This window comes from Apium graveolens, chromosome 10, assembly GCF_009905375.1.
Source record: "Apium graveolens cultivar Ventura chromosome 10, ASM990537v1, whole genome shotgun sequence".
In the NCBI taxonomy this organism is placed as follows: Eukaryota; Viridiplantae; Streptophyta; class Magnoliopsida; order Apiales; family Apiaceae; genus Apium; species Apium graveolens.
Genome location: NC_133656.1, coordinates 17,798,797 through 17,806,413, shown reverse-complemented (window position 1 = coordinate 17,806,413; position 7,617 = coordinate 17,798,797).

The window sequence follows — 7,617 nt, the reverse complement described above, 5'->3', positions numbered from 1 at the left end:
TCTTCGGGAATTCACTGAAACTATTGGGATTCTCTACATTTACGGCATTTCTACAGAAAGAACGATTACATATTTCACGAATGCACGACCATGTGAATAGTGCATGTATTATAGTTTTAGATTTTGCGGAGCACCATAGGCAAAAGTTGGAAGAGTCGTTGTGCAACATCTCCACATAAAATGAAATACTAATGGGGGAACCTCAGTTTTCCAAATATTAACCCAGAATCGTTGAAAATTACTTAAATCATGGGATTTACCAAGGGAGTATGCAGATGCTACTTTGTATATTCCCCCTGTTGTCCATGCCCCCAAAACTAATAATATCTTCAAGAAAACGCTCACTAATAGGAATAGCAAGCACCAACTTTTTTTTGTGTCATTTAAAATTTGACAAACCACCTATCATTTCCAGTAGGGCTATTCACGAACCGAGCTGTTCGCGAGTAAGCTCGATCTCGGCTCGTTCATGAACTCGAGCTCGAACACATAAACATGTTCGTTAAGCAAAACGAGCTCGAGCCGAGTTTTAGTATGTTCGGCTCGAGCTCGGCTCGAACTCGTTCGTTAAAAGCTCAAAAAAAATCTAATATTTTCTAAATATTTTAATTATAGATATACATATACATATACAGAGAGATTGCAAAAGATGAGGATCAGGGGCTGTTTCCACACATCACAATTGAAGGACAATCACCCATACATAATTAAATCGACAATCACATCAACCAAACCAAATAATTTCAAGCACAATCACTTCCATACACTTCACAATTGATAAACTTCAAATTTGAAGCTGCTTTATCAAGACACTTCCTTCAATTCACTTCGCTGTTTAATTCTCTTTGTGTGTGTTTGATAATTATTGTGTTTGTGTTGTAGGCTGGTGAGATTTAGGAAAGAGAACATAAGAGAGGCGGAGAAGGAGAGAGGTGGAGAAGGAGGTAGATGAGAGAATCATGAATTAGGTTAAGATATTTGTAAATTGGGTTAGGCTCGAACTTAAATCTAGGCTGGACAATAATCTGTTGGTTTGGGCCAACTTTGTTATTTTTTTCATTTGTTGATGAGCTGCTCGGTTACAGCTCGAGCTCAACTCAGCTCGTATTTGTTCGCGAACAAACTCGTGTTCGGCTCGTTTGCTAACGAGCTCGAGCTCGAACACGTATTTTGGTTCGGTAAGGAAGCTCGGCTCGTCAGAAAAAAAATGAAAGCTCGGCTCGATTCGATCAAAATTTGGTTCGGCTCGGTTCGTGAACAGCTCTAGTTTCCAACATCTCTCCTCTTCGTTTATCAGTTCCGAAACTAGTTCCCACTGGTTATTTGGGTTTTTTTAAAGGGTAGCAAGATACCCGTGGTCATCTTTTAACCATGGACCAAACTAGATATTTTAATTCTTCTCTCATTGCCAACCCGCCATATCAACCCTCTTTTACTATCACCTTTGCACTCCGAAGACTACGCCAATAGTAGCTCGGAGAAGATCCCAAAGCCGACCCCAAAACTGTTGTATTAGGGTATTACTTTGCTTTAAGAACTCTTCCGAAAGGAATTTTCATAATACATTGGACGCCAAAGGAATTCTTGTGTTTGATTGTTTTCTTATGTGTGGGCTATCGTAAGGGTAGATGATAGGGTTTTGACGCGTATTTCATCGAGTAATTATCGTTTAGATGATTAAAGTGTTATTTTCTAATTATAGATATGAGTCGATCTAGAAAATCAGGACCAGACGAAATGGATGAAGAGTAGAGTTGAATAGTATAAAATACTGGGTTTGTAACACTACATGAGCAACAGGTCAAATGATTAGTAGAATAAAGACGGTGATGTCTTGAGACAAAATGTCAGAATAGATGTGTCATTGCGAGTGTGACTAATGGCTATAAACCAAAGGCAAGTATCCCTATCTTCACTTATCGTTCAAGTAATGTTTATTTTGAACCCTTTTATGCAAGTTTCTCTATACTATTCTAATTCTAGAATAGTTAAATGCTTTAACTATCAAAATGATTGCTTCTAATTATGCAAGTACACTTTTGATATTCTAGGTTCAGAATACTAAGTGTTTTTACTTATCCAAATACCGAGTTTATATATGTTTTATACTTTGCGAATAAAATGGTTTAGTTGCGAGTATTCCTGCCAAGTGAAAGGGGAAATTTTTTTTATAAGGGAGTCGATTATTATGACCCCTTTCAATAAAAGATTTTAAGATTGGATGGTTACTGGTTGCGTAAAAGGCCGAGGCACCGGTCCAGCGCGAGCTATTATACGAAAGTGTAATATCTTGCAAGGCAAATGTGCGCCTTTTCTGGCGCCCTATAGGTACGGTATGTGTCCTCAACCCCGGGGTCAGGAGTTGACGTCATCCACAACACAACAACCAACATAAAATAATTCATTTCACTGATAAAATATAATCATGACCCCTCTTACCAAGATCTTTTCTAGGTTTAAGTATGACTTAGGTTATAATAACTTACAAAACTAACTCTTTACAACCACCTTGACAATATTATCTTAATACAACAAATCAATAGACCATTTTTGGTCTAACACAACTACCTCAGAGGAGCCTGACACGGAAGGAACTGGAACTCTGCAATATATATAAAATATTTTGCAAGGGTTAGCAATCAATTGCTCAGCAGTACCACTATATGAATAATAATCAAAAAATAGTTTATGTCAAACATTTATAGGAACAGAAATCAGAACTCGTCTATAGAAAACAAGTAAAACAGGTGAAAACAGATGAAAACAGATTAAAACTGATGAAAACTGGATATCAATACCTAGCATGCTCTATAAAACGTCTCATTAATTGTGCTGTGCAAATGCCAGAGTTCAATTTTAGCATGCTACTTTCATTTTCAAATCTTTCATTCCATTACTGGAACCATAAAACCTTTTTGTCCCGTTACGGGGACCCAAAACCATTTGTTCCGTTACGAGAAACATAAAATCTCGCTCAGATATAAAAGTATTGGATGATCCCTGGTGAGACAGCTGATCAGGCTATCTCTATAGGACAACTCTATCTTGGCCATCCTATGAAACTTGTTCCGGAACTCAAAGACTAGCTAGGTCCCTGTCACGCTGGGCTGGTGGTTATAATAGGGTGCGCAACCACTTCGCCTCTTACGCTATCTTCCTGGTCGTTACGGGCCCTTGCGCACGCTCATGCAATTATCTAATCAACTTTATCCAGTTTTTTAAACCACATACCTATCTTTTTTCAAAACAATTCTATCACAACATACTTTCTAAAATATTTTCATTTTATTCAAAGTTTAGAGATAGGTACTTTCAGAAGTTACTTTTCCCCCAAAACACAAGTTAACAAAACAATTTGAACCCAGGGGATACATAACTTAAACTGTTCTATTCCAGTACGTAATTTACATCAACAATTATTCATATATTACTGAACCATAAAGATATGGTCAGGGGTACTTGCCTTGTAGAGCTTTACAACTGATACTGCTTAACCTTGGACTGACTTGGACGCTCGGCTTTATCTCCTTACTATTTAACTATCCCAGATTCGACTTCAACACTCGGTTCCTTTGCTTGGAACCTCGTTGAGCTCGTCGACTGATCACTAGGTTAACTTTAGTCCAACGTCAACTTTCAGTTTTTCAACTAGAACCTACAGGGTCGAAATACTCTATGTTAGAGGACAAGGTATGCTTGACATATCCTCGCTAACAAACCTACCCATACGATATCAAATCCTGACTCGTAATTATACATATTATAATAACACACGCAACAATTAGGGTTCACTTTCTCAAAAATCGGTTCGGAGTTCATTTCCATAAAATACATATACTCGTCATTTTACGAAATTGGGGTTATTGGTTTTGGCAAAATATTTCATCACAACGTACAATCAAGTTTCGTATAAAATATATATATATATATATTCGCTCAACGTCCCGATAAATACCGGATAGGCTCCCGTATTTTCATAGTTTGATTTCACGGAAATCGAGCATCATTTCCTTTGTTTATCGGACTACCCCGTCGAACAACTCGACGCCTCAATCAACCAATCAATCCAACAAACAGGCAATCAATCCAACTTCACAACCCAAATAACCCTGAAACGTATTATTTAACTACTAATTTTTATTTCGAATAATAATATGCGAATTAAATTATTTATTTTAAAATATTAGGAATCAGAATAAACATCACATTCCACCGTCCTCTCGTCGAAATTCATCGCGGACGGCGGTAAAATCCGCGGGTACCCGTTTATTTCGGGTTTCCAACGCGAATCCTACCGATTAAATAAATTTCCTGGTACGAAATATTTATTATTATTTTTTTATATCACGAAGTTTATTCAAGTCATTCCTGCAAAATAAAAATAATAAAGAATCAATTTCCAACAGTACACGCACGCGCGTGCACAACACCAAATAACAGAACCTGGTCGACACCGGAAAACAAAGGAAACGGGACGGCAATAGACCACCGCCAACACACACAGCAGTAACCCACGCAAACACACACACTCAATTGACACATACACATACATACAAACACACAAACACACACACAAACACACAAACACACACACACACACGCGTATACACCACAGACACGCCACATCTCCCTCACCGGAAAACAGAGAGGGTGGCAACTGAACAAGAAAATACCGGCTGCACAAACAATTACCGAGAGGCACATGAACAACTGGGAGAGACAAAGGCCGGAAGACAACGACGGTTGCCGGAGGAACGAGAGAGAAGGGACGAAGTGGGGAGGAGAAGGGAGATTGTGAGAGAGAGAGACAGAGATTTGAGAGAATGAGAGAGGAGAGAGAGATACTGAATTAGTAAGACTGAATTGGAGAAAAACAAGAACCCCCAACCTGAATCTGTAGCTCTGCCACGTATCGATTAAAAGACACGTGTTAGGCATAAAACACGCGCTAATAATTTACGCAAGTATACACGTTCGCAAGTAATATAGAATAATTTCTAGTTCGTTCCCACAGAGACTCAGACTAATTATGTTCAATTAACACTTACTGACCAATATATGATTACTTCTCAATGTCAAGACAATAACACTTAGAGTTGATTAACTAGTTATTAACTATGATTAACTACGAGAATTAAATACTTAATTGATACTTGAATTAACAATATTAAACACACATGAGATCATAACTTCTGATAGGGATAAATAAATCCTGATTGTGTAAATTAAATATTATATTAATTATACATGATTTGGGCTGCTAGGCCCAATAAGAAGATGTATGACATTTAGACCAAAAAGGTTAACACATTGATCAGGCCTGATGGACCGGATCAGGCCTGATGGAACAAAGAAGGCCCAAAAACCCTGAATATTAATTAATTTCATGATTAATTAATAAGGGAAAAACCAGCTATTGAGAAGAGTCCCAATAAGGACATAAATCCTTGCAGATTAGCCTCTAAGGAACCTGGAAGGATAAGGAATCAGTTTCCTACTATTTAGGACTCCAAATTCCATTTTAATTATGAGACTTGGCCACCAAGTCTCCTATACCAAGTCCAATTCAAGGACCCCAACATCTATATAAGGGGTCTCACCCCACAAATCAGAACTATATTTTTTGACTTGATCCTTGGCAATCAGCAAGCTACGTAGGCATCTTGTTAAGGCAGATTGAGTCACGAAACACAAGAGCAATCAAATCGAGTCTCGAAGCTCACGTTCCTTAGTAGTAAATACAGCAATCATATACTTTAGTTTTTAATCCATAACATTTGGCTCCGTCTGTGGGAAGGCACAACAACAACCATGGCGAGAACACGGAGAATAATTAGAGCTCTTGAGGAAGGAACACCATCGGGGATAACCCAAGTGATTTCGTCAACCGTGGAGATACCTCCTCATTCAACTTATGCAGCCACCCAAGGAGAAGCCCAGATAGGGGTAACTCAACCTCAGCCACAAGGGACGATTCCCTCAGCTGTTCAAGGTATGAATCCCCAAGTTGAACAATTACATGCACCTGTGAATTCTCGACCCATCGGGTATGAGTATTCAACCGTTGTGACTACTAACCCCCCTTATGGGATGCCCCTTTACCTCGAGGTTGGAGGAAGTGGACACGCTGGATGGAGTGAAGCACGAGGGCGATCGCCCCATACATACGAGGTTTGGTTCCTATCCCTGAGGATCAAGAATTTTATGGTCCTTACACTGAGAGAGACTCCGAATCTTCGGATGATGAAGTAGCCCCAAGAAGGAGACATGCTGGCAAAGAGCCGATGGCTGATGGTAGCCAACGTCCTAGAAGCACCCAAGGGACAAATCCCCAAGAAGTGCGGGAAAGGATCAGGGCTCACGAGGCTGAAATTCAAAGGCCGAGGCGCGACTTGGAGGCGCACCAGACCACCAGACCCCCACAACCTCCTAGGGGGAGAAATGCTCCTCCTATCATAGACCTGGATGGTCCAATACAAAGAAGGGTTGTTGTCCCAAGGGCTGATCCAAGCAATCTTCTTCCCCTTGGAGATCCTGATGATCCTACTCCACCATTCACTGAAGAAATAATGAATGCCCATATCTCAAGGAAGTTCAAGATGCCAACCATCAAAGCTTATGATGGTACGGGAGATCCCGCTAATCATGTTAGGACATTCTCTAATACACTGCTGTTGCAGCCCGTGAATGATGCTATTAAGTGTCGGGCCTTTCCTCAAACCCTGTCGAGTATGGCTCAAAGATGGTATTGTCGTTTGCCCCTAAACTCTATTCGGTCGTTCAGAGAATTAAGTCAGGCTTTTATTAAACAGTTCATTAGTGGGAGAGTGCATGAGAAAAGTTCAGCATCCCTCATGAGCATTGTGCAGGGAGCAAATGAATCCTTAAGAGACTACTTGAATCATTTTACGAAGGAAGCTTTAAAAGTCCCGGACCTTGATGACAAGGTCGCAATGATAGCACTGCAACAAGGAACTAAGGATGAGTTTTTCAAGATGTCCTTGGCCAAACGCCCCCCTGAAAGCAGCAGCTCCAGGATAGGGTAGGGAAGTACATCAAGGTGGAAGAGAGCATGAGGAAGACCGTAGTGAATAATGAGCTCACTGGAGGCAAGAAGCGGAAAACTGACCTGGAATATATCGCTAAGGACAAGTATCCTAGAAACGAGCAAAACTCTATTTCAACCCCCAAGAAGGTAGGACCTGGGCAAAAGTTCACTGAATACGCTAAGCTGGATGCTCCTAGAAGCCAGATCTTGATGGAAATCGAGAAAGATCGAGATATTCATTGGCCTAAGCCCTTGAAGGCTGTTCCTGCCAAGCTAGATAAGGGCAAGTATTGCAGATTTCATAAAGATGTCGGTCATGACACCGATGAGTGTAGATAACTGAAAGATGAAATTGAGTTCCTCATTCGAAAAGGAAGATTGAACAAATACACTGGAGAATGAGAGGATATGAATAACAATGGAAGAAAGAACTTTGAAGATCGTAGGAGGGACCAAGATGATCAGGGGTGGAATCCCCAGCCTAGAGGACCGGTTATAAATGCAATTTTTGGAGGGCCGCGACCTCGAGGGCCCGTGATAAACACAATCTTTGGAGGACCAACTACTGC